Raw genomic sequence first — 27,503 nt, forward strand, 5'->3', positions numbered from 1 at the left:
CGCCGTCCTCTTCATTATGATATAGCAGCTTCTCCAGCCAGACGGCTGAGATCCATTCACCGTTCTTGGAGTACTGCAATGAATCTACAGGACACATCCTTTAATGTATCGGACGCCTGAAAGAACAATGGCAACTGCAGTCCTCGTTACCACATCATCACATCATTAAGAACTCCTGCAAGTGCCCAGATGGATGTTTCCTTCCCAGACGGCAGTGGAGGACGCTAAACCGAATTAGGACAGGCCAAGGTAGATGTGGAGCCACTCTCTTCAAATGGTGATGGAAGACATCACCGCAATGTGACTGCAGAGAAGAGGAGCAGACAGTGGATCACATTGCATTTGAGTGTCCTTTGCATACTTATAGAGGCTCTGTAGAGGACCTACACTGTGTCTCAAGCTAAGCTCTTTTCTGGCTCTCAACTTTTGATATGAAACTTTAGTTATGAACTTGAGATGGTTGTTGTTCATATTGTATATCGTATTGTGTTCAGTATATGCTAAATAAATTATGACCATAGAATACTTGCTTTGGAGCCACCCTGTCATCTTCGAGGTCTGTATTCAAACCCCTCCCCAGGTGAAAATTTATTCATTGATTGGTGCTCTCATGCTGGTTTTAAGCCACATACAGATTTAGCAACATCGCCTCGCAAAGCCCATTTAAATTCGCTCACGAAGTGGTCTGATTGTCTAACTTCAGCAGCTAATTTAATGACAACGATGCGAGATATCGATTTATTTCAATTCTTTTATCAGCATAACCAACCATCTAACGCTTATATACTCGGTTCACGTTGTGTCTGACGACCCTGTATATGAGCGCTTTCAAATACCACTGGACTGAGCCGGGATTGAGTCCGTCAACTTGAGTTCACGAGGCCAGCGCTGTACTGCCTGAGCTACACAGTGCGGTGATTATCTTTTGGTAAGATGCATGAACGAAGTGACCTCCTGGAGGAGTCAAGGACCAGTTCTAGCCAGGAAACCTCCACTTATCATGGACATGACACATTTGTTGTGAATTGAGTCACTGGGATCAAAGGGGTAGTTGAATTACTTTCTATTTTACCTCACGCAACATTCTAACTTTTATAGGTCACTGGTACAGTAATTTGCTACCATTAGTCTACTCGTGCAAGATGTTAACTTCTCAAAACAAACCTGTCTCTAAATACCTTAATGACTTTCTTCAGTATTGATCGGACATCACGAGTTCATTAGCGCAGCTTAAAATTAGAATTAGATTAACAACATCGATTACATCTTTACATTTGAAAAAATACCCTTTACGTATTGAGATTTGCCGAGCTCGATAGCTGCAGTCACTTAAGTGCGGCCAGTATCCAGTATTCGGTAGATAGTTGGTTCGAACTCCACTGTCGGCAGCCCTGAAGATGGTTTTCCGTGGTTTCCCATTTTCATGCCAGGAAAATGTTGGGGCTGTACCTTAAAGAAGGCTACGGCCGCTTCCTTCGCACTCCTAGCCGTTTCCTCTACCATCGTCGCCATAAGACCTATCTGTGTCGTTCCGACGTAAAGCAACTTGTAAAAAAAGAAAATTATTGAGACTCTCTTTTGTTTTCAATATCTGAAGCCAGTTTTCAGTTTCAACTCATTTTTAAATGTTAGGTTCTTCAGTCCGCCGAAAATAACTTTGAGTGATAAATTTATAAACTACCTGAAATAGAAAACACATGGTAATAGTCTTACACCTGAAAAATACACTTAGTTAAAATAGAATGACATGTTTTTTTCTTGAAAAAACATCAGCAGATTCTATCAAATCACACTCAAATATTTAGAAGTAAATGTTTACGTTTATTTCTGTTTAAACGCCTATGAACTTGAAATCTAGAGACAAAGTAAAATACAGTGTGTCATTGCCGTAGCGAGAGCAAGGGGCGTGGCGTAGCGAAAGGTCAACGTACTGGCTATCCAGCTGGACTCGCGCCAATGACATACCAATGGTTTTTCAACACATCACTCTCTAAGTTTGAATGGAGAGAAAAGAGGACGTCGTTAAGATATCCACATTTAAAGTTCCTAAGCCTTTAAACAGAAATAACGTTTATATATTTGTGGACAAATTAGAGTAAACACGCCTTGCACCTTGCTTCTGTGCAACATAGCATAGCTTGCCCGAAATAAAAACAGTCGAGAGAAATGCCATGTCAGCTTTGGCAACACTCTCAATATATTTAGGGTGGGACGTACTGCAACCTAGCTGGCGAGATAGCTATATATTGCACTGTGTGATTCAGTGTATGTGTGACTCTACTTGTGCTCTTTGATGAGTGACTGTTGGGACGGACAGGGAGACTGCTGGCTGGTGGGCTAAGAAGGTAGGTCATATTAAAAGTGGCTGTTTAAGAAGAAATATCAGAATTTTCCCTGTTGATTCAAGGAGACTTTTTATGGAAATGTATTTGAAGCTTGACCCTTTTCCTCTGTTGTTAAATAACGTAGGTCATATTTTACTGTCTCTTCCCCTATCTATTAGTAAGATAAATATTTTCGAATTTTCTTTTTTACTTACATCGCAATGCGGAACTAACTGATGTGTTGATCTTTTTTGTATTCCTTTAATGCCATAGGAATGTTCGAGAGCGCTTCCCCTCGGAATACTCTCCTTTTATTCATTGGGAATCATTTGTCGAAATTTAAACTTTTTGTGCAATTTTAGAATTAAGCTTTCCTTTCCAGTGGCCGCAAATTAGATTGGGGTTAGCCTTCATTAAACTGGGCAAACGTGCCCCAGTGTTATGTGGTCAATTTATTAATGTTTATCGATTACACTTGGTTTCTTGTTATATTCGGCATTTTGTAGATGTATCCTTGCGTTGTTCAACATTTATGTAGTACGAACTTGTATTCTCAGGTGGATATACACACTTATGATTTAATAACCTGTGACTTTGCTGGTTCTCTTTATTTAAACCAACTGACTGAGAACACTCCAATTCTCTTCTGGATATCTTAATATTTTATTGTAATCTCGCGATCCCATATTCTGTTATGTATTGTGTTCCACATTCTATTTGGTTTGCATGGCCGTGCTGTCGAGTGCAATTTCGTTTGTCTAATATTGGTGCTTTTTAACGTTTGGTGTATTACCGCTTATATTAACGCAAATTTCTTTCAAGCGGGACCTCAAAATAATTCTTAAAATTTATCGTTATTATTTTTGTACACTTTTGTTATTATTGATGGCCCTTAACCTATATATATATATATTAAATGTAATTTAATTTCATTTGTTTATTAACAATGTTTATTGAAGCATTTAAAATAAAAGAATAAAAGAAAGAGATAAACTGAACACATTTTTAACATTATGTGTTATTGTCACTTACAGTTATCTCATCCAGACCTAAGAGACCTGAGACCTGCCACTTCGTAAACTTTCACACTGTTATAATAATAATAATAATAATAATAATAATAATAATAATAATAATAATAATAATAATAATAATAATAATAATAATAATAATATATGTTCAGCCTTCAGCCCTGAGGCTGGTTGGATCCTCAACAGCTCCGCCATTAGCTGTCATAGATGGCCTAGGCATCAATTGAAGGGCGTACTAGGGAAATAAAAAGTGAGGTAGTTTCCCGTAGCTTTCCTCACCGAGCCAGAAGTTGCTATTACATATCAGTCTGCCAATCCCACTGAAATGCATGCACAACTGACCCCATGAGCAACATTTTCACACCATTCATAGCAGGGACTGGCTGCAGAAGGAATGGCATTACTAGCATCGCACATACCTCAGTCATTTTCATATTGTCAAAGCCAACGATACGACAGAGCCAGATCAATGAATGTACGAAATTGCTCTAGCCTATATCAGAAGACATAGTGCACTGTAAACACTAGGTCCTGCCAGCACAGGCAAATAATAATAATAATAATAATAATAATAATAATAATAATAATAATAATAATAATATTAAAAATAATTGTACCGGGTGGTACACCTCCACGCCGCTAATTCAAACTTTGCGCCAATTGAAACTCCTCTTCTGGAGGAAGTCTGAACTTTATCTACAGTGTTAATTCTCAAGTTTCTCAGAAGATGTCCCTACTTATAAATTTTGAAGTTTCTGAACTGGGTCGTTTTCGATGTATTTTTGTTTTATCTGTAGCAAGAAGTGCGAACATTCTCTTCTAGATGGCACTACTGAAGGATTACAATTATGCACCCTAGTGCGAAGTGAAAGAACTGTGTTTTTGGAGAAATTTTGGGTTCATTAGTTTGTTCTTTGTTAAATTTCTTTCAGTCATTGTTTAAGTTGGCAATATTAACCCTTTCTTTCCGCCAGTTTTGAATTTGACCAATAAGGAATTTCTGTAATTAATTTTCCACCAATAATGTGTTTCTTCTTCATCTAGTGTAGGGGTTTTCGTTGTTAGCCAATAAAATGATTGTGGGCGGGTATTCTCATTCCTGAAACGCCTCGAACTTTCCACGAGGGTATATAAACTGCTGATTTTCGGGTCTCCGCGCCACTTCAGTAACATCTATCAGTGTGTAAAGTACGTAGCAGGGGGCGGGATGCGCCTCTTTCTTCGGGCAGCAGTTCAACCACCAGGTAATGGCCTTTTAATAACTTCTTTTCTCGCTAGCTCAGCAGTTTAACTCTCGGGGCAGGTCCGAAGCCTTTGACCATGTAACTTTCCTCTAAAATGTAAAGACACTCGGTATCAATTCTATCTTTTAAACTACAAATTGGGATAGAGAGTGCTTAACCCTCTCGAGCTCCCACTCATATTGCTTTGAGGTGAACTTATTTTCACAACCGTTTCTTCCCTTCTAGTGTAATGTAAATCATTTTCTTATATAAGTCACCTCTTTAGTATGGGATTAGCCCTTGCATTAGCGGCCTAGTGCCAGGTAGGTTTTGGTAAAATATTTTAGGAGTGCAGTTTTGCCTCCTCTCAAATTGGTATTGTGGAGGCCATGTAATATTTTTGTTTCTTCACTGAATAGGCCTCAGTAGGTTGGGTATTTTTTACCCCTGTGTATATGTCCTTGGAGGACAGCTTGAATGTGGAGTTTGGTGTGGCCTTTGATAGGCTTGAACTTAAGAGCGGGTTGCTCTTTCTTAAAATTTTGGTTCTGCGTGCCTCGAGGAGGCTTTACTGTGTAATTGGGAGCAAGTGCTCCTGGGCATGATTGGGGTTTTCTGCCCCTTTGTCGAATCTTGTATTTGGGTAAAGTTGGGCTAATTGCTCAAGAATTGTGAGTCCGGGGCTCGAAGCCCAAATTCTGTAAAAACTGTAATTGTACATTCTTAAATTGTTGATATTCAACTGAGTTTCTGTTATTCTTGTTATTTCTTGATCTTGATAAGAAAATATAACCTTGTTAAATTTTATCTTAACCTTAATTTCGTATTTTGAGACCTGTTCACCCCCGCACAATCTTTCACCTCTGCACATCCACAAAACTCAGTAACAACAATAATAATAATAATAATAATAATAATAATAATAATAATAATAATAATCATAATAATCGTCTGGCTTTAACTACTATGTTGAAGCCATTTCAATTTGACGCCATTTAGGATACCTGCATGTCAATTTCTAAGTTCGATTTTCCTCCAACAGGTGGCAGAGGATCCGAAACAATCTTGGGCGATCTATGTCTGAGTTTTAATTAACTTTGTCGGTTAAACACCAAATGTGTGTCACCAGAAATATTTTATATGCCGACATGATCTACAGATTCGAAGGTCGACACTCTACCACTGATCCACGGAGGAAGGCCATTGACACAAAAAAGAATCGGTGCCCCAGAGCCTGCGTCCAATGTCCATCCCATTAGGGAGTTAAAATACCACGAGAGATCGTTTTAACATTATTTATCCTTGCACACTTGTTGCAAAGTGGCAGTGAATTTAAACATTAATTCGTTACGATGTGTTTCATTTTTAGTGATCGTGTTTCCTGCAGCACTTACAACCCCCGGTAATTATCCAACTGCACGTCTGCTGATACTACCTGTTTATTAAATACCGTTTGTTTAATCTTATTGGAATAATTTTCGCGTAGAATAAAAACATTAAGTTACAAAAACTTAAACTCGCAACGAAATAGAGCAACACATTGCAGTTATTGTGCCAACGTTACAGGGACATCTGCATAACCTCTGCATCATATACACAGCCCGTAGCTGACTGGCGTTCCTGCGTTCTATTCCCGGTTGGGTCGTGGCATTGTAACAGTAAACTTGTAATTCCCTTGGGTCGGGGACTGTTTGCCTGAGCTTGTCCAAACATTCCTAAACCACATACATCGTACGTAACAATACTTCCACCACAAAATAATTTAGTTTCCATTGCATAAAATCGTGGGAGTCGATTGATATTATCACTGGCTTTTCACTAAGACAGTCGGGGTTCGAATCCAGGTCAAGGTGTATGGGGTTTCTGAAATTAAAGGAGACATTCATGAGGTTCGGATACGACGTAAAACTGGAAATCTCGTTTTCATGGCTCCGATATGTACAGTCAAGTAAAGACACAATATTGCTTTGCTTAGTTTCCAATACACAGACCTTCGTCATAGGATCTATAGGCTCACCCAACCTACAACAAAAGTGAGTAGCAAGTATAGAGAGCTAGTCACTCTATCTCATTTCGCGCTGATAGTACTAGGGCGGCTCAGACTCCTTGCCTGCCGGACTGAGTAGCTCATACAGTAGAGTGCTGGCCTTCTGAGTCAACTTGGCAAGTTCGATTCTGGCTCAGTTCAGTGGTATTTGAAGGTGATCAAATACGTCAGCCTCGTATCGGTAGGTTTACTGGCACAAAAGAACTACTGCGGGACAAAATTCTGGCACTTCGATGTCTCCAAAAACCGTAAAAGAGTAGTTAATGGGAGGTAAAATAAATAGCATTATGATTTACTACTCCTTAGCTGTATGATCAGAGTTGAGGCATTTGGTTCAGAGGATCCCGAGTTCGATTCTCGGCCGTGTTGGGGAATTTTAATCGCGTCATTAATTCTTCTGGCTGGGTGTTTGTGTTTGTCCCAACACTCTCCTCTTCATATTCAGACAACACACCACACTACCAACCACCACAGAAACGCGCCATAATGTTAACATCCTTCCATAGAGAGTTCTCGTCAGGAAGGGCATCTGTCCGTAAAACAGGGCCAAATCCCCATATATGTGTGTGACAAAATTCGTACCCGCGAAAAGGCGATAGAAAAAGAAGGGGAAGAAGATCTAGGGCGGTTCAATAAGTAATGCACTTTTTAACATGGATATTGTACCAGGAAGGCATATTCCCTGGCACTTCAGGTTATGAAAGAATGGCTGAGTTGTGACATAAGGAACAGCTGTCCGAGGGAATGTTCTCGTCTCTAATGCTACGCGTAAGTGTGCGGGAGACAGAAGAGAGGGGAACAAGGTCAAGTGACGTCAGCGCCACATGTATCTCACCTCCGCATGGAAACGTCTAGAAATGACTTTTATACTTCTGAACGGCTCTATAGATAAAAACTACACAAACACCAACATGTAGCCCACATTTCAAATGTACAATGTTGAAAATTTGAAATTAATCCACCTATTAGTTTAGAGGATACGACGAGTTGAAGTTTGGAATGCATAACCACCCCTCTGTCGCCTGACCCAGTGAGCTCGTTTCCAATAGAATATAAATAGGTCAACGACTCAGGGGTATAGTCAGTTGAAATCTACAACTCGATCATGGCTAGAAGTCATACTGTTCCGTCGCGCATTGCGAAGATGTGTAAGTCATGGTCTAAAATTTTGAATCTCGTATCGGTAGGTTTACTGGCACAAAAGAACTACTGCGGGACAAAATTCTGGCACTTCGATGTCTCCTAAAACCGTAAAAGAGTAGTTAATGGGAGGTAAAATAAATAGCATTATGATTTATTACTCCTTAGTTGTTTAATCTTATTGGAATAATTTTCGCGTGGAATAAAAACATTAAGTTACAAAAACTTAAACTCGCAACGAAGTAGAGCAACACATTGCAGTTATTGTGCCAACGTTACAGGGACTTCTGCATAACCTCGTGGACGTGTGAGATGTTATAAAGTTCTATCAAATCGAATTTCGTCGTATAAGAGTTACGAATTTCTTGAACAAGTGATCTTGCAATAGAGACTGTGCAGTTAATTAAGGACTGTGAATACCAGTGTTTAATTTACCATTCGACAGTATTATGGACTTTGTCAATTCCTCACATATTTGAACTCTGTCGTGATCATTTACAGTGACAGGCATATTATGAAATTGTGCGTGATTTAAACCTTCAATTAATGATAATTTCATTAGTCTTGAGACGCATTTCTCGTATAAATTACTATTGTGAACTATTGGAAGTACTATTCCACTCAAATAATCAGTAATTAATAGGACTGAGTGTGGCTAATTTTCGCATTTTTCTTCAATATTCGATTAGTGCCGTAAGAAAAGAACTGAATATTAAGAACATTTTATGGTGATATTAGGTCATACAAACTCTTATTATGAGAACTCATTCATAAAAACCACTTAGGATTCAAGAGACTCTTCTAGAAGTGACCTTAATTGCATTCACTCGAGCATTTTACGGACTGTGATAGTTATTCTGATACTGAATTTCGGCGTAATCTGTGATTATTATGAACTGTGCTAGTGTCTCATTTCATTGTCTTATAAACTATGTGGTGCAAGACTGTACTTTCGACTGTAGAAGCGATATCATTTTATTACTACATTAACTTGACTTATAGCTCGAATTGTGACATACTGACTGTACTATTCCAAGTCACGTATTTAATGCTATAGTACAAAAGTGCGAGTACAAACAGTGCATTCGGACTTATTTCAGTGTGAAATGCAACTCATTAATGATAGTTAATAGTCCTACAACTCACCGTATAGTGCCAATTGAACATTCCCGTGTTTCAACATTTATTTTAAAACACCGGAAACCTTGGTGAAGTATCGTAATATCACACTACGTAGAACGTCATATCCAGCGTGGGATTATTCGTGGTGTCTCCGAGGGACATTCGTGGTATCCAGCGAGAGATTAATCGTGGTATCTACGAGGGATTAAACGTGGTGGCGCCGTGAGATGGAACTTGGTACGCCGCTGGTGCTGAGTTCGAGTTCAGTCTGTTCGTTGCGGAAGCTCCGGTCACCAAGTTGCAGAGCTGTACTTCATCCATTCTTATGAGCATAACACAGGTGATATAAGTGTATTTTACCGCTAATTAAGTGATAAATTACACGTACTGACCTTTTAATAATGCACGCTGTCACTCAACAGTGCTACGTTGATCAAATGAAAAATGCTTCGTAACTTTTAATCCTGTGAATTCTGCTTGTAAAAATTTTAGGAGACTTCAATTCATATTTCAATGAACTTTAGGTTTCACTTCGAAGTTATGTAAACTGAAATATTTTCACAATAACTAGATGAACTGTAGAGCTTGTCATATAACAAGTGCACTATTTAACAATCTTGTATAATTGGTTTAGATGAACTATAGGATTTCGTCAGCAAGTGATTGAAAATATTTTGAACTATAGGACTGCTAAAGCAAGTGTCAGTTAATATTATGTTTAATAATTTTAGAAAGAATTTAGGTTTTCACCACAAGTGATAGACTTAATTTGCAATTTACAAATATTGGTAAATTAACAAGTGGTTGAATGAATTTCTATGATCAGAGTGTTATTTTGAATTTGAGATTATATGAGAGATCCTAGATGAACTTTAGGGTGTACTGAGATCTTAGAAAACTGATATTTACTCTGAACATGATTAACATCGAGTGGACGTACAGAATTATAACAGCGCATATATTTCATTTACGTAATTGCATTATGAAGATGTCAAGTGAAAATTTAATTTTGATGAAGCAGAGTGTTAGCACGACCAGGGATAAAATAAGTAAAGGACTACTTACGATTATCCCAATCAAAAGGCCGTCGCACACTGTGGAAGCTCTGGACACAAGAGGTCTAGCGAATCATCTTAAAATAAGTTTACTTAATTAATTGGCTGAAATAATAACTCAAAATAAATTGATCAAACCAAATTTAATTAGGAAAATAATTTAAAAAAAAATTTTCGACCTCAAACAAAATAACAAATGAATTACCACCGCACAATGAACGTGCACACCATTCAGAAAAATTAATTAAGGATATTAATTGAAAATAAATTATTTTAACACTGACTCAAATTGCCAGGATGCAGTAAATGTTTTGAAAATAAACAAACGTAGGGCAATTGAAGATTTAAAATCTTAAGACAACTATTTTGAAAGAAGCTTGAAAACTTTCCTAATGAAATTCTCGGTCACTCCAGGCCTGCATTTAAAATTAATCAAATCGAAGAAAAGGCACGACTTCATTTAATACCAAGAAATTATTCGAAACATGGGCATAAATCCAAAATTAGGATTAATAACCCAAATACTCTCCAATGAACGGTAGCTTAAACCAAATGAATTAATCAAACTCAACGAAAAACATTCCACACGCACAAGGATCTACACCAAAAATCAGCTGAAAAAATAAGTTACCAATAATACGACGATCCTCAAATGTCAATGTCAACACGGCATGGCCACGGTAAGTTTGCATTCTGTTACACAGATGTAACAGATGACGAGCACCGAAATCAAAGCAAGCACTTGAAGTACCGAGGAAGTCATTAGAAGTCCTACATTAAAGTCCCACAGATTCTCTTTTAGTAGCCCGACATTCGCTTGAAAATATGATAATAAAAAAATAACTCGTTTTGGTGCACCAAACTAAAATTAATTGAAGTCAAGAAGGTAAACAAATGCCAACATGATTATTACAACACTGAAGCCTAAAACAAATATTATCATGTTACAAGATTTTTGTGAAGACCTGTTTTAGGAAGTTAATTTCTTTTAAAAACACATGCCCAATTTCACATACGAATTTAAATATCTCCGCGTATTAACACAATTATCTAATCCATTCCTTGGTCGCTTAGTTCACTACAAGGATGGATGCACCTTACTTAGGAGGTCGAAGAAAACAAATATACAACTAAAAAATTCAGAAGGATAACCAAATATTCAGGCCTATCGCCCAGATGGACAATCCATCACCCATGGTCTAGTTTCTCCACCATCTCCTCTTCTTGCATCTTGATTTACTACTCTTCTTAAAGCACAATCAGTAGAGAATAGGTTCCTCCGTCTTCAAACTACAAATCAATAATCGGAACAACTGCTATCTGCATTGTCGACAGACTACGACAGAGAAAGCTTCACATCTAGCGCCCAGATAGCACCACAACTAGCTACCTCGCAGCTTAAATTCCAAGTCGACCGCTAGATAGCACACCATCATCAATTATAGAAGTCCATGGAATTCTGAAGTTTGAATACACGGTGGGCCAGACAAGAAAATAGACACATAACCAAATGCATCGTACCATCGCGAAGAATAATTTTAAATCCATTACAGCCTCCCCCCCGAAACCATCAACTAGGGGTGGGGTATAACAAGTAGTCATAGATAAAAACCATCTGTTGTCTCAAGAATATATGTAAGAAAAGTTCCATCTAGAATAATTTAACATAAACACTTCTCCAGGAGAGCAGAGGTATACTTGGGTGAGGTATAACAGGGATACATACCACACGCAGTTGTTTAGTGTTCAATTAAGTCCAGTTTTCACGCGCAATATCATTAGCACGCCAGTTTTCCTAGAAATGTGCAGATAATACCGAGGTTTCTAAGGTAATCGAACTTCGCATAATCACAATAAATTTTCAGAGGTACAACCTACACAATAAGACAGGTCTTACAATGTTTTAAACATAACAAAATTCTCTTTTGAAATTGATTCCGGGCTACAATAATAGGGGAAGACAAGACTTCATGAGTGATAACCAAATTACCACATAAATACCTCCCAAAAGAAAACACAAGAAGAAGAAAGAAAATAGAAAAATAATTAGGAAAACATAAGCCTCCACGAGAAGCAAGTCAGTGCAACAAAGATTAGATAATTCTTTAAGTAACTTATCGCACTAATCACTTTATCATCAGTTTCCTCCAATCAGTACAGAATACAACTGCAAGAGGCATAAACAGAGTATCAAATCACTCACGATAAATTACCACATCAAGCTAATAGTAGCGAATAAATCAATACATGAATAAAGATAAAATTTTAACAGATATATTTGTGAAATCAAAACCCCCCAATCAATAGATGATAAAGCCTTTCTTTTTAAATTTTCAAATCATTTCTTGGCTTAAATTAATATTCCATTCTCACAGCTTCAACTTCCATAGGCTTACTACACATATACTCGTTCCAAGCAGAAGGTGAAAACAAGAAACAATAAATAGAAGAATACTGAATAACACGTTTAGAACAATAAGCAAAGCTAGCGTAGAAGATATGAATGTTTAGAGCCAAGGGTAAAAGGTTAATTACAGTTGGAGACATATGTATAATTCAGATGTAGGGTACGCGTAAGGTGGGTCATCAACAACCGAACTATCACCAATTACCAGGCAATGAACACACAATATCAACACCTACACCGGGACAGAAAATGACCAGGAGAAACACGGGAAACAACACTATTCTGAAATCATATACTCCCTCTACAAGCCCCCAAATGCAGGTAGAGGATCGATGACCGCAGTACCGACTGCACGAACCGAATAATCCCATACTTATTCTTCCACATCACAGAACGATAACTTACCATATCAACGACATCATTCAGGTGAAACTCCCATTATAAAATGCCTTAGCCAGGCAGGTTAATTAAAATGAACGTTTAAATCCCCAAGCAAAAGCAAGATGACTTCAGAAGAACGGGTTATGGCAGAGAATATAAGAAGTTGAACCACAAGTCAGGTGACAGACCCGAAACTAAACACATAGTTAAGAATTTTTCCCAAAATGAGTTGTAGATACATAAAATGAGTTTTCACCAAATCCACCTTTGACACCAAGAGAAAAATAAAAAGGCAATGTACAACCTCCTCAAGGTGTCCATACTACAATAACCCACCAAATAAGTAACTCAAATAACAACAATACATCACCACTCAAATGACCACCAGTGCCGATGTGTCCGCCACGAAGGTAAAGGACATACAAATCCTCGACACCATCTCACAAATCACAGAGTGCCCACCCAATATCATTTCACAACAACCACAATAACACCATCATGACTTCAGAGGAACACAGTCACCTCTCAACGAAACCATAATGCCACCCCAACATAATTCCCAAAATCAAACCCATGATACCAAACTTCACCAATACTCAAGGATCAGAAACCATACCCTAAGGTCAAAAGGAGGTACACTCCTTAGGTCATGAATCCTTTAACTATCTCAACATCACTTCACAATAACGGACGGAAGAAGTAAAACTCTAAGTACATTACATGAACCTACAACTCAAATTAAACAACATTTTCAATAAAACAAGTCCCAATTTCCCCCAAAACACCTAAGGAAATGATGATAACAGCGATGAATAGGCAGGATACCAGATCACCTTACAACGTGAAGTCCACACGAATATTCAATATTTCCACAGGATGAAATCACTTAACACAACTTTCCTTACACTTCCCCTTTGAAGATGGCAAGAACACCTAACAGTAGACTATACTACAACTTCAAAACACTAGAACATAATTGACAGACCAGAACGTAAAATAATTTTTCAACTGCCACAGGTTCAACTTTCCTCCACAACTACATCACCAAGTTGAATAAGAAGAAGGACAAGCAATCGATCCACAATTAATAATTATGTTTCAAATAATCTCGAACTAGATATCAAACAAGCAAAATCCAAGATAGAAATGGTAAACAATTCATAGCGAGGCAAAATAGGCCCGATCAGTTGGAGACCACTAGTACTATTAGATGAAGAGAGCTCAATAAGTTTGTCATCACAACAGATCAACAATTAATGCCAAGCTATCAAACATCAGATCAAACAGCATAGAATTAGAGATAGCAGAAACTCAGGAGGGAACACAATCTGGAATCAGGTAACCAGCCTACTTCACAGAATCACCGATACAATTCATCCCACCATGGAACATCCAACCAATTTTAAAAAGGCAAATTAAATCCTTCGGTAGAAGAACCAACAGGGAAATAACGAGCAAGAACCCAAACTACATATACCACAGTTGTCCTTTGCAGAACCTCGGCATTACCCGGTCTATAAATAGGTGATGTCAAGATCACACTGTCGCTCCACGGCAAAACAGGTACCTTCCCCAATATTCCCCAGGGGACGAGGTAAATAAAATATAAGTAGCGGAATAGAAGTCGAGTCGATGGAAATGCTCAAGAATCCTTGAAAAAGACAGTTACACCGCAAATGGCCCCCATAAACCATCATTAGTAGGATTCCAGTACCAGTTAGAGGATTTGTTATTTAGTCCCATACCCAAATATCAAATCCAATAACACGGCAAGATGACAACAACCATGTCAAGAGACATTGTAAGAACCACTGAGAGAAAATGCCATTGAGTGGCAGGTAAACATAAAATGGGCTTTACAGAAAAAGGTTAAACACAAGAGGACCTCGGATCAACAGGCAATGAATGAAGAGAGGAAGGAAGGAACCAGATCACAAGAACCAGATACATAATTACCACGAGGGTGCACAATAACAACAATGCAAGGGACCGTCAGGCATGAGAAACATCAATCACCAAATAAGGTTTACCCCAGGATGAAAACAAACAGAAATTAAGAAAGGCCAGGTAAATTAATTAATACTCAACCAAGAAGATCACGATTACAGAAACTTGAAGTGGCTCAAACACCTGATGAATACCTCACAACCAAGGTAAGAGGGCTTCGACACATCAGAATAGCAGAACACATGCAAGCAATAATTAAGACAGGGAAAACCAGTAAAAACTCCAAGGTTTAGGTACAAGACCAACAAGTCATCCCAATCAGATACTGATCCACATGGCTCAACCATGATGATAACTGCCCAATAAACAGTTGACATATAGAGATAACCAAAACATTAACCAGGTCAGTAACGATAGTCATACAAGGTAGATGGTATTCATATCGAATTCCACACAAGGGCAAAAAAATATATCACTAATTGATTGTGACATAACCCATACTTGATCGCACAAGAGTGGACACATATAACGGCACACATCAAGCTCACTACAGATTAGAAGTAGGTAAATTAAACCCAATTTAAGAAATAACCTAATAAGTCAGATAAGATTCATTAATTTCAGAATAAAACACACCAAAGCATAAAACCACATCACTGATTAAATAAATTTTCAAGAAATCATGACGTGCACACCCGATCATCCAATATCAACAATCAAGGTACAGTTACCGACATGAAAATAACAGTGGTTAGAAAAAGGTAATAAGACCAAATAAATATATACCATCATCAATGTCAAGGTAACAGACCTCAGCTAATAATAATGAAAGAGCGCCACATATCACACCACACCATACCCACCTAACGTTTTACACAAGTAAACAGATATAGAAGGCCATGCTCAGAGATTAGGTTGAATATTTTCTCGGGTGCTCCTTAGCTCCATAGGCATACCCCTTATTGGATGAAGAAGAGATGACACGATGAGTAGTAAAATTATTAGTCCTACACGAAACAGAGGGAGGAGGATACCTAGTGTGCCGGGACTCATCTCCATGTTTTACATCCTCGGCAAATGTACAGGCTTCCTCAAGTTCTCCAAAATTACTAGGACACTTAGTCAAAGATAAAAAGGACCGATATTGAGGAGTAATGCCTTTGATTATACGAGCTACCATCTCTTCTTCCGGTACCATGATTTTAAAAACCTCGCAATAAAATTTCAAATCCAAGACATAGGCCAATAGATTTTCATGCAAGAACTGCGTCCTATAACAATGTTTTGGAACCAGACCTTGTAACGCAAGGGACGGAATAAATTTTGCCAAGATCAACTCGTGAAATTCATTTACACTTAAATTACTGCTAATAGCCTTAGAGATTTCTCTTTTAAGAACACCTTGACAGTTGGGAAATAACACTCTAAAAATTCCCAGCGCATCCATGCAATACACATTAGCCGACTCAGATAACTCTACTAGAAACCGCAGGAATCTGATGGTTTCGTCAATGGAATCTACAGAAAAGGTCATTACATTTTTGAAAAGATCCTTAATAGAATTAGGAGCCGAACATGACCTAATCAACAAATTCTCAACCGCAGGAGTAAGTCCGCAGCAATGAGATAAGGATGGATTATTGACGGTCTGAGAAGTAATTAACTAATTAGTGGCACCAAGGTTGTTACCTTCATTAGTTTCAATCTCATCACTTAATGATAACTGACCAACCTTCTTCATATTTATCATAAAATCGAGTTCAACCGAAACATTAATTACTGAAGTCAATAACGAAGTACATTGAGACATCAATTCACCTTCAGGTCCAAGAGAAATCAAATCTTGCACCCTGTTAATAAAGTGATTGGTACGAGCTTTTAATCTTCTCAATTGGTAATCTGATGGATTACACTCTTTTAACTGTTTTACAAACACTAATAACTCGTTAATAGAACTGGACATTGCCTGCACTGACCTACCCAAGTCGATGCTCATGTTACCTGGATCTACAGGGGAATCAAGGCAGGCCAGAAGCAAGTTAACATCGCCTTCCATAGAACCAGTGGACACCAAACCCCGAATATCGAGCTCGTACAACAGCTCACCCTTCCTCAGCATTCTTGGCAACAACACGGCACGTGCACTCATTTTGATATGAAACAGAAAACGCCAAGGTTAGCACTCCACACAAGCCTGTCTTTCCCTTCACAAGTTTAGTTAACTAGTCTCAATTGATTTATTATTTCAGCCAAGGTGATATCAACGGCCTGACAACATAGCCAACGGTTACAATAAACAAGAAAGAAAAATATGCTTCCACAAGATATCAGAACGTAGCTGTACAGAAAACTACACAATCTGATACCAACACAAATAATGAGAATAACAGAACGTAGTTGCAAAGGCAACCACGCAATCTGCTACCAAACACACTCTCACAACATAAGGAAAATGTCAAGAGTGTTAGCACGACCAGGGATAAAATAAGTAAAGGACTACTTACGATTATCCCAATCAAAAGGCCGTCGCACACTGTGGAAGCTCTGGACACAAGAGGTCTAGCGAATCATCTTAAAATAAGTTTACTTAATTAATTGGCTGAAATAATAACTCAAAATAAATTGATCAAACCAAATTTAATTAGGAAAATAATTTAAAAAAAAAATTTTCGACCTCAAACAAAATAACAAATGAATTACCACCGCACAATGAACGTGCACACCATTCAGAAAAATTAATTAAGGATATTAATTGAAAATAAATTATTTTAACACTGACTCAAATTGCCAGGATGCAGTAAATGTTTTGAAAATAAACAAACGTAGGGCAATTGAAGATTTAAAATCTTAAGACAACTATTTTGAAAGAAGCTTGAAAACTTTCCTAATGAAATTCTCGGTCACTCCAGGCCTGCATTTAAAATTAATCAAATCGAAGAAAAGGCATGACTTCATTTAATACCAAGAAATTATTCGAAACATGGGCATAAATCCAAAATTAGGATTAATAACCCAAATACTCTCCAATGAACGGTAGCTTAAACCAAATGAATTAATCAAACTCAACGAAAAACATTCCACACGCACAAGGATCTACACCAAAAATCAGCTGAAAAAATAAGTTACCAATAATACGACGATCCTCAAATGTCAATGTCAACACGGCATGGCCACGGTAAGTTTGCATTCTGTTACACAGATGTAACAGATGACGAGCACCGAAATCAAAGCAAGCACTTGAAGTACCGAGGAAGTCATCAGAAGTCCTACATTAAAGTCCCACAGATTCTCTTTTAGTAGCCCGACATTCGCTTGAAAATATGATAATAAAAAAATAACTCGTTTTGGTGCACCAAACTAAAATTAATTGAAGTCAAGAAGGTAAACAAATGCCAACATGATTATTACAACACTGAAGCCTAAAACAAATATTATCATGTTACAAGATTTTTGTGAAGACCTGTTTTAGGAAGTTAATTTCTTTTAAAAACACATGCCCAATTTCACATACGAATTTAAATATCTCCGCGTATTAACACAATTATCTAATCCATTCCTTGGTCGCTTAGTTCACTACAAGGATGGATGCACCTTACTTAGGAGGTCGAAGAAAACAAATATACAACTAAAAAATTCAGAAGGATAACCAAATATTCAGGCCTATCGCCCAGATGGACAATCCATCACCCATGGTCTAGTTTCTCCACCATCTCCTCTTCTTGCATCTTGATTTACTACTCTTCTTAAAGCACAATCAGTAGAGAATAGGTTCCTCCGTCTTCAAACTACAAATCAATAATCGGAACAACTGCTATCTGCATTGTCGACAGACTACGACAGAGAAAGCTTCACATCTAGCGCCCAGATAGCACCACAACTAGCTACCTCGCAGCTTAAATTCCAAGTCGACCGCTAGATAGCACACCATCATCAATTATAGAAGTCCATGGAATTCTGAAGTTTGAATACACGGTGGGCCAGACAAGAAAATAGACACATAACCAAATGCATCGTACCATCGCGAAGAATAATTTTAAATCCATTACAATCAATAAATATTGTCAAAAATTTTAATTACCATCTATTATTCGCCCTGCGAAATCATCCTTCTCTGTACCGACTCCAATCGCAACCGCACACTACCATAGATTCTTCTCATGCTCAGGCTCCATAACTATTTCCCGGTACAATATGGAATTAGCGTTAATTTATTTTTAGTGCAGACAATTTTGTAAGAACAGAAAACTGATACCGTGGTAACCGGCAACCGGTGTACGTCTTCCTAACATTATTACCGTGTGTCACAACTTTGCCTTCTAAAGGGTGTATCAGAACTAGACCGGCAAAGAATATCCTGGATGCTTTTCGAGTTATGTTAGAATGATGGTGCAATCGGATTGAGGGGGGAAAATGAGGTTACTTTGTTACTTCCGCTTCATGGGAGGGAAGGGAGGTGGAGTGGGGGTGGGTATGGGATTAGGTAGTGGAAGACAGAGGTAATGCTTGGTGCGAATGCACATTTTTCACATTCTTTTCACATAGCCGCTTCCCAGCCACAGTAGGCAGTGTACAGTTTGTTCTGTATACATTGATTAGTATGAGAAACCCGTAGAAAGAGAAGATGAACTTGTACCAAGAATACAGTCAGCTTTCCAGGTCGTACACGGCACACTACACATCCCGAACAGAGTCCAAAGGTCACTACTACTACTACGTTGTGAGCTATGCATTAAAGTAGGCGGGGGCATATTGAGCATCTACTGCAATCAAACCATTGGGCGTATTGTGTCTTTCGTTCAGTATTTAATTCCATTTACCTTGTTGTGAGTGAAGGAATATTATAAAATCGTGCAGCGGCAGCGTAGCTTCTTCGAGCATGTTAAATAATAAACGTTACTGCGACCAGAGGAGAAACGTTCTGGTGCATTCATTGATTGACAAGTGTGTCTTAATTACAGTGTGTCCATGTACTGTGATTGCAGTTACGGCTGTTTAATAATCGAACTGTGGATATTACGCGTAAGATACAAGAACAATCCTGTGCGAGTCGGACGAGGAAACTTGTACATACACACGGAGCATTATCTCTGCCTCCATCGTACACCCCACTTCCCCTCCCTCCCCTGCTCTTACCTGAAGCTTGAGCTCTGGCATAGCAAATACGACGAGATCGTCAATTTGAAACGCGCGGTCCCGTAAATAACAAATCAACGTCACTTTCTCGAAAAACAATTGTCACCGTCAATCATATTGCACCATCGCTCTTAACACAACACGAAGAGCATCCCTGATTTTTTGTTGGTACGCCTGTATATACAGTGGGTACAAATGGCGCCATTTTTAAAATGCATTTCCGTTGTCTTTTTCTGGCGTTTTGTCTAGGTCACAGCAAAGCCCCTTATACATGTTATAGTCACCGAAAGCAGCAAAATAATTTTTCTCATTCTACGTATCTTGAGAATATTTATGGCCATAAAATTGTGTACTAAATCAGCAATCATTTTGTAAGACCTTGATAGATGAGGCTATCTTGTGACATGGCACGGCAATGCTGTGTGCTAGAATAGCTGCCATATTGTTGGACATAGATCATGATGCTGCATATTTCTCTTGATTTATAGAAACACTTTATCTCTCCTGTGGGTGGAGTCAAAGGATGCAATATCTGTATCCAGTGCATGTCGTAAGAGTGGAACTAGCAAAGAATCTGTAGGAGCTGGGATTGGCTGGGACTCGAACTGCGGTGAACTTGGTGACAAGCCAGCAACGACGCAATTTAGATTTCCTGCCCTTAATCGAATGAAAGGATTGAAAGAAGAGAAGTAAACAAAGTTAATCTGATGAACATGATTAACAGAGTTTTTGTTTTCAAGTGTACGGTACGCAATCCTTATGTAAAAAAGAATACATGCGCCAGACTCTTCACCAGAGGGAAATGTAGGGAGGTCACTTGACTAGAGATCGATTATCGCGTGAGACGAACTCGACCTAGGGAATTGGTGTCCACAAGACAATTTTGTAAAGGAGATTAGAAGGGAATAACGATCAGTGTTGTCTATTGGTGAGGTAACACAAGGGGACAACCAATCCCAAGAGCTCGTCCGAGCTTCGTTACACAGGGGGAAAATTGTCAGGCATCTTATCCGTCCGAACACAGTTACGCAGAGTAATCCTCCTATTTTTAGGGCCCAACTCCACAACCACATATTGTGAATTACAAACCATTGCTGGACGAGGGTAAGTCAGCAAGTAAATATCCCAGGTTCATTGCTTGGAAAGAAACGAACAGAAATCACTACAATTAGTACATCATACATACATCTTCATTATAGACCGTTCTGCCCGTCAGCGTTCAGTCTGCAAGTCTCTGTTAATTTACTAAACTCCGCCACTATCTTCTATTTGTAACAAGCCCTCTGGCCTCGTTTAGTTCCATACCGCTTATCTTTAAATCATTAAATACCGACTTTAACCATCGTCGCGATGGTCTGGTCTCCATCTAATTCACTTACCCTCCATGACCGACTCTATTATTTTCCTAGGTAACATACCCTCCCCCATTCGCCTCACATGGCCCCACCACCGAAGCCGGTTTATGCGTACAACCTCATCAACAGAGTTAAATCCTAAATTAGCTTTATCTCCTCATTCTGAGTACCCTCCTGCCATTGTTCCGACCTGTCTTTACCATCGATCGTTCTCGCTCCTTTAATGTCTGCTACTTCTAACTTATGATAAGATATCCTGTGCCTACCAAGTTTTCACTTCCGTACAGCAATGTTGCTCTGAAAGCTGACCACTATAACGATAATTTTTCCGGCAGTTGACTTCTTTCTTACAGAATTCTGTTGATAGCAACTGCGGACTCACTACCTTACCTTTGTCACTCCTTGGTTCAATCTCACTTACTATACTACCATCCAGGGGGAATATACATCAAATATACTTGAAGTGGTCTACCTGTTCCAGTCCTGTATTCCCAACCTGACATTCAGTTCTCTTAGGTTCCTTAACTACTTATATAACTTTTGTCCTGGAAAGGCTCATTAAGCTCATTACACCTAGTTTCAAGTTCCAATATATTAGACTGCAGACCTTCAACACAATCTACCATTAAGACGAAGTCGTCGGCAAAGGTCGAACTACTTACTACATTTTCACCTAACTGAATCCCTTTCTACCACATTATTTCTTTCAGTAGATTATCCATATAGACTATGAACAACAAAGACAAACGATTATAGCCTTGTCTAACCCTAGTACGTACCTTGAACCAAGAACTCATTCGACCATCTATTCTCACTGCAGACCAATTGCCAGCATAAATATCTTTGATTGCTTTTAATAATCTAGCATTAATTCTATAATCCCCTAGTTAGGTTATCATCATTTCCCTCGGTACTCTATTATATGCCTTCGCTATTTCAACGAAACATAAATATGCCTGTCTCCTCCCCTAGCAGCATTTTTCAGTTCCCTGGCCCATACTGAAAATTTGATTCTGACAGCTCATCTGTGGTCTGAAACCACATTGGTTTTCACCCAAATTACTCTCATTAAATGATCGCACCATCCTATCGCCAGCGAATACCTTGCCTAGTATACTGATTAATGAAGTACCTAGATAGCTTTTGCAGTCCTCCCTGTTCCCTTGGTTACAGATACGTGCAATTGCTGCATTCATCCAATCAGATGGCATCTTTCTAACATTCTATGCTAATCTTATTACCCTATGAATTCATTTTATACATGCCTTCCAACTATTTTTCACCATTTCGGGTCTAATTTCATCTATTAGTGCTTCTATATGGCAATATAGTTTATTTATCATCCTTCCCACTTCCTCAAGTGTAATTTCAGCACAGTATTCTTCTTCTTTCAATGAGCTCGGTTGTTGGCGACGTCACCAGAAAGTCTTCGTTTTACGTTGAGATGACTTTGGAAATATTCATTCCACTTGTGCACTGATTCCCTGGGATCTAGTATGAGTTCACCTGATTTACCCGAAACAATATTCATTTCCCTTTTCTCTCTCTTTCTAAGGCTCCATATTCCTGTCCAAAATGGTTTCCCTGCCACAAGACCTAGCCTTTCTAGGTCATTACAATAATTTTCCCACGATTTCTTCTTGGAATCAACAATTTTTTTCATTATTTTTTATTTCATTTATGTACAATTCTCTGTCTTGATCAGTTCTTGTGTGGAGTCATTTCTGATAAGCCTTCCTTTTACGTTTACAAGTCACCCTCACTTCATCATTCCACCAAGGTGTTTGCGTTTTCCTGTCTTTACATACATTTGTTCACAAGGCATTCCGTTACTGTTTCTACTACAGTATTCCTGTATCTCTAACCTACTAACAGTCTACTGTTTGGAACTTTTCACTGATGAAATCCATGTACTTCTGTCTAATTTCCACATCCTGGAGATTTTTGACCCTTATTCGTCTGCGCACAGATTTCACTTTCTCTATCCTAGGCCTAGAGACACCTAGATCACCACAGATCATATAGTAGACTTAATCATAAAAAATCCCGAAAAATACACACATTCCTAACAGATTTCCTGAATTCAACGTCCGCTTTTATATAGTCCATTATGGATCTGGTACCCTTACCCTCCCATGTGTAGCAGTTAATGGCCTTATTCTTGAAGAATGTATTCGAAACTCTGATCACATACTAGCACAAGTGTCCAGTAAACGCTTCCCATACCTATTAGCTTTCATATCTTTCCCATATTTACCCATCACTTCTTCGAAGCCTTCAGTTCTATTTCGAAATCTTGCATTGAAATCCCCCATTAGCACTATCCTATCCTTACCGCTGTCCTCACTACGATGACACTCAGTGCTTCATGAAACTTGTCAACTTTATCCTCATCTACACACTTGTATGGTGAGTACACTAAGACAATTCTCGTCCTAATTCCTCCAACAGCTAAATCGACCCACATCATTCACTCATTTACGTTCGTAACAGAAACTATGTTGCGTGCAATAGTATTCCTGATGATTAGCCCTACCCACACTCTGCCCGTCCCTTTTTAATACCTATTAAGAACACTTTATATCCCTTTTTAATACCTATTAAGGACACTTTATAATCTCCGATCTATTCCACGTTATCTCCCCTTTATCCGACTGTCGTTAAATCCTAACACATTCAGACGCATCTTCTTTGCTGACTCAGCCAGTTATACTTTCTTCTATTAGCTCCATTAATGTTAATAGCTCCCCATCGAATTCAGTTTCGTTCGCCAAGTTGTTTCCAAGGAGTCACTCGTCAGTCAAATGGGAGTGGGATTCCGTTACTCCCATAGGTCCGAGGCTTGCTTAAAGCGTTCTGAGCGTTCTTGGTGAAAGTTCTGTGGAACAGGATGCTGCCCTTACTTACATATAGTCCCCAGTGGGAATATCTCCTCTAACGGGTTAGGGACAATTGGTGGATTTTATAGTTCTAGCCACCTGAGCACACAGAGAGTCATGACTCAGAATATGTCGGAGATACCCAGTCCTATTCCAAAGCAACTGGTACCGCAACTCTGAGGACAACTTACTAGGCCACTCAGCCGTTCCCCATGGTTCACGAACTAGGACGTGACTACAATAACCCACGCTACGAAACTATTAATGCAGTCCTTAATTTGAAGGTCCACAGATAGATGTGCAAAGGTGTAAAAGTTGCTAATAATAATAATAATAATAATAATAATAATAATAATAATAATAATAATAATAATAATAATAATAATAATAATTGTTACCGTGGTTTGGTGGATTAGCAGAGGGGAAAGAAGGTGCTGGGATGAATAGGTCTCAATATACGAAATTAAAGTTACTTGAAAATTTAACAAGGTTATATTTTCTTTTTAAGATCAAGAAATAACAAATATAACAGGTACTCAGTAGCCTAGCAACAAGTCGAGAATGTACAATTACAGTGTTACAGGATTTGGGCTCCGAGAGCCAGACACACAATTCTTGAGCAATTAGCCCAACTTTAGTCAGATACCAGGTTTGACAAAGGGGCAGAAAACCCCAATCATGCCCAGGAGCTCTTGTTCCCTATTACTCAGTAAAGCCTGCTCGAGGCACACAGAAATCTAAATTTTAAGAAAGAGCAACCCGCTCTTAAAGTTCAAGCCTATCAAAGGCCACACCAAACTCCACCTTCAAGCTGACCTCCAAGCACATGAAAACAGGGGTAAAAATACCCAACCTACTGAGGCCTACTCAATAAAGAAACAGGACAATTACATGGCTTCCAAAATACCAACTTGAGAGGAGGCGTCCTTGCACTCCTAATACACTTTATTTAAAACCTATTTGGCACTAGGCCGCATATGCAAGGGCTAATCCCATACTAAAGAGGTGACACGATAAGAAAACTTATTACATTACGAAACGACGAAAAATGGTTGAGAAAACGTTGTCACCTCAAAAACAATATGAAAGGGAGCTCGAGAGGGTTAGGCACTCTCTATCCCAATTTGTAGTTTAAAGAGATAGAATTTATACCAAAAGTCTATTACATTTTAGAGGAAGGTTACATGATAAAAGGTATCGAACCTGCCCCGAGAGTTAAACTGCTGAGCTAGCAAGAAAAGAAATTATTAAAAGGCCATTACCTTATTGATGAACCGCAGCCCGAAGAAAGAGGCGCTTCCCGCCCCCTGCTACATAATTTACACAATGATAGATGTTACTGAAGTGGCGCAGAGACCCGAAAATCAGCAGTTTAAATACCCTCGCGGAACATTCGAGACCTATCATGAATGATAACACCCGCCCACAAGCATTTTATTGGACGGCCAAAACATTACAAGTCAAAACTGAAGAAGACATCTAGGATTGGTGGAAAATTAATTACAAAAATTACTCATTGGTCGAATTCAAAACTGGCGGAAAGAGAAGGGTTATACAGCCAACCTAAACAATGACTGAAAGAAATTTAACAAAGAACAAACTTATGCATACTAAAATTCTTCAAAAAAAAGTTCTCTCACTTCGCACTAGGGTGCACCGTTGTATTTCTTCAGTAGTGCCATCTAGAACAGAATGTTCACACTTCTCACTACAGAGAAAACAAAAATAAATCGAAAAAGACACAGTTCAGAACTCTTCAAAATTTACGGATAGCGACATCTTCTGATAACCTTTAGAATTAACATGGTTGTTAGAGTTCAGGCTTCCTCCAGTAAAGGAGTTTCAACTGGCGCAAAGTTTGAATTAGTGGCGCGGAGGTGTACCGCCTGGTACAATAATAATAATAATAATAATAATAATAATAATAATAATAAAATAATAATAATATAAAGAAAAACGTGAAAACACAGATCAAGTTGTGTGCGCGATTCGGGTCACATAGCTGTGATCTTGCATTCGGTTCAACGCCACCTTGAAAAATGTTTCTTTGTGCTTTCCCATTTTTACACCAGAACGTAGGCCCAGCAGCTTCCTTTCCAATCCCAGCCCCTTCTTATACTTTGGTTGCGGAAATCAATCAATCAATCAATCAATCAATCAATCAATCAATCAATCAATCAATCAATCAATCAATCAATCAATCAATCAATCAATCAATCAATCAATCAATCAATCAATCAATCAATCAATCAATCAATCAATCAATCAATCAATCAATCAATCAATCAATCAATCAATCAATCAATCAATCAATCAATCAATCAATCAATCAATCAATCAATCAATCAATCAATCAATCAATCAATCAATCAATCAATCAATCAATCAATCAATCAATCAATCAATCAATCAATCAATCAATCAATCAATCAATCAATCAATCAATACTGATCTGCATTTAGGACAGTCGCCCAAGAGAAGAAGCAGCAACAGAGAGACTGAGAGAGATTTTTAGAAAGAAAGCGTTAAAATTGGAAGGATTCCAAGTTCGGGAAGGAAAGAAAACAGACTGAAAATGGTTCGAGATGAGGAACAGAAGCCACAGTGAGCAGATTGAGGAACCAAAAAGGATGAAGCATTGAAATTGTCATGTGGTACCTAGAAGACCCCAATGCAGAAAGAATAATGATAATAAATTACTATCATCAACAATGTTTTAACACAAAGGCTTTCATATTTCATAGTGATTGTAAATATTTCTCGTTCCATTTAGTTACAAGGAACTAATTACGCCAACAGGTTTTGTAAAGCAAAATAAAATATTCTGTATATTAATGTGGAACAGATTGTGAATAATTTAGAATTTCTGTATTTATAATTATAAGATGATGATTCTTCCAGTTAAAATAGCAGGTACAGTGTGTGGTAAAACTGTCTCAGCAGTGAACTCAGAGGCGTGGCGGGTGCGCTTAAGTTGGCAACAACGAGGTAATGGAGCATTGATCTTGTACCTCGAGTAGGTACTATCCTTAAAATGAATAGCATTCGAGCTTTTTCTTTTTTTATGTTTATAAAAATGCTATTTGTTCGGGGCGTCGACCTAGAAACATCCTTTTCCCCTACTTGCAGCATATATATGTGAGGAACCTGCGTGTATTTTGTAAATGGCGGAAGTGTAAAGTGTTGAATGTGAGGAAAGGAACGTTAAGGACGACACAAACACTCAGTTTCCAGGCTAGGGATATTTATCATTTACGATTAAAAACCCCTGACTCGGCCGGGAATCAAACCCGGGGCCGCCGGGTGACAGGCGGATGCGTTGCTCCCTACACCGCGGGGTCGGACGGATTCCATTTTAGTGTAAAAGTTGTACTTTTAATGCCAATAAGTTAACGACTGAAATGAGGGTATTTCGTTATTGGAGTACGTCTTAAGAGAAGGTGAGACCGGGCGAGTTGG

This window comes from Anabrus simplex, chromosome 6 (genome assembly GCF_040414725.1).
Source record: "Anabrus simplex isolate iqAnaSimp1 chromosome 6, ASM4041472v1, whole genome shotgun sequence".
Classification (NCBI taxonomy): Eukaryota; Metazoa; Arthropoda; class Insecta; order Orthoptera; family Tettigoniidae; genus Anabrus; species Anabrus simplex.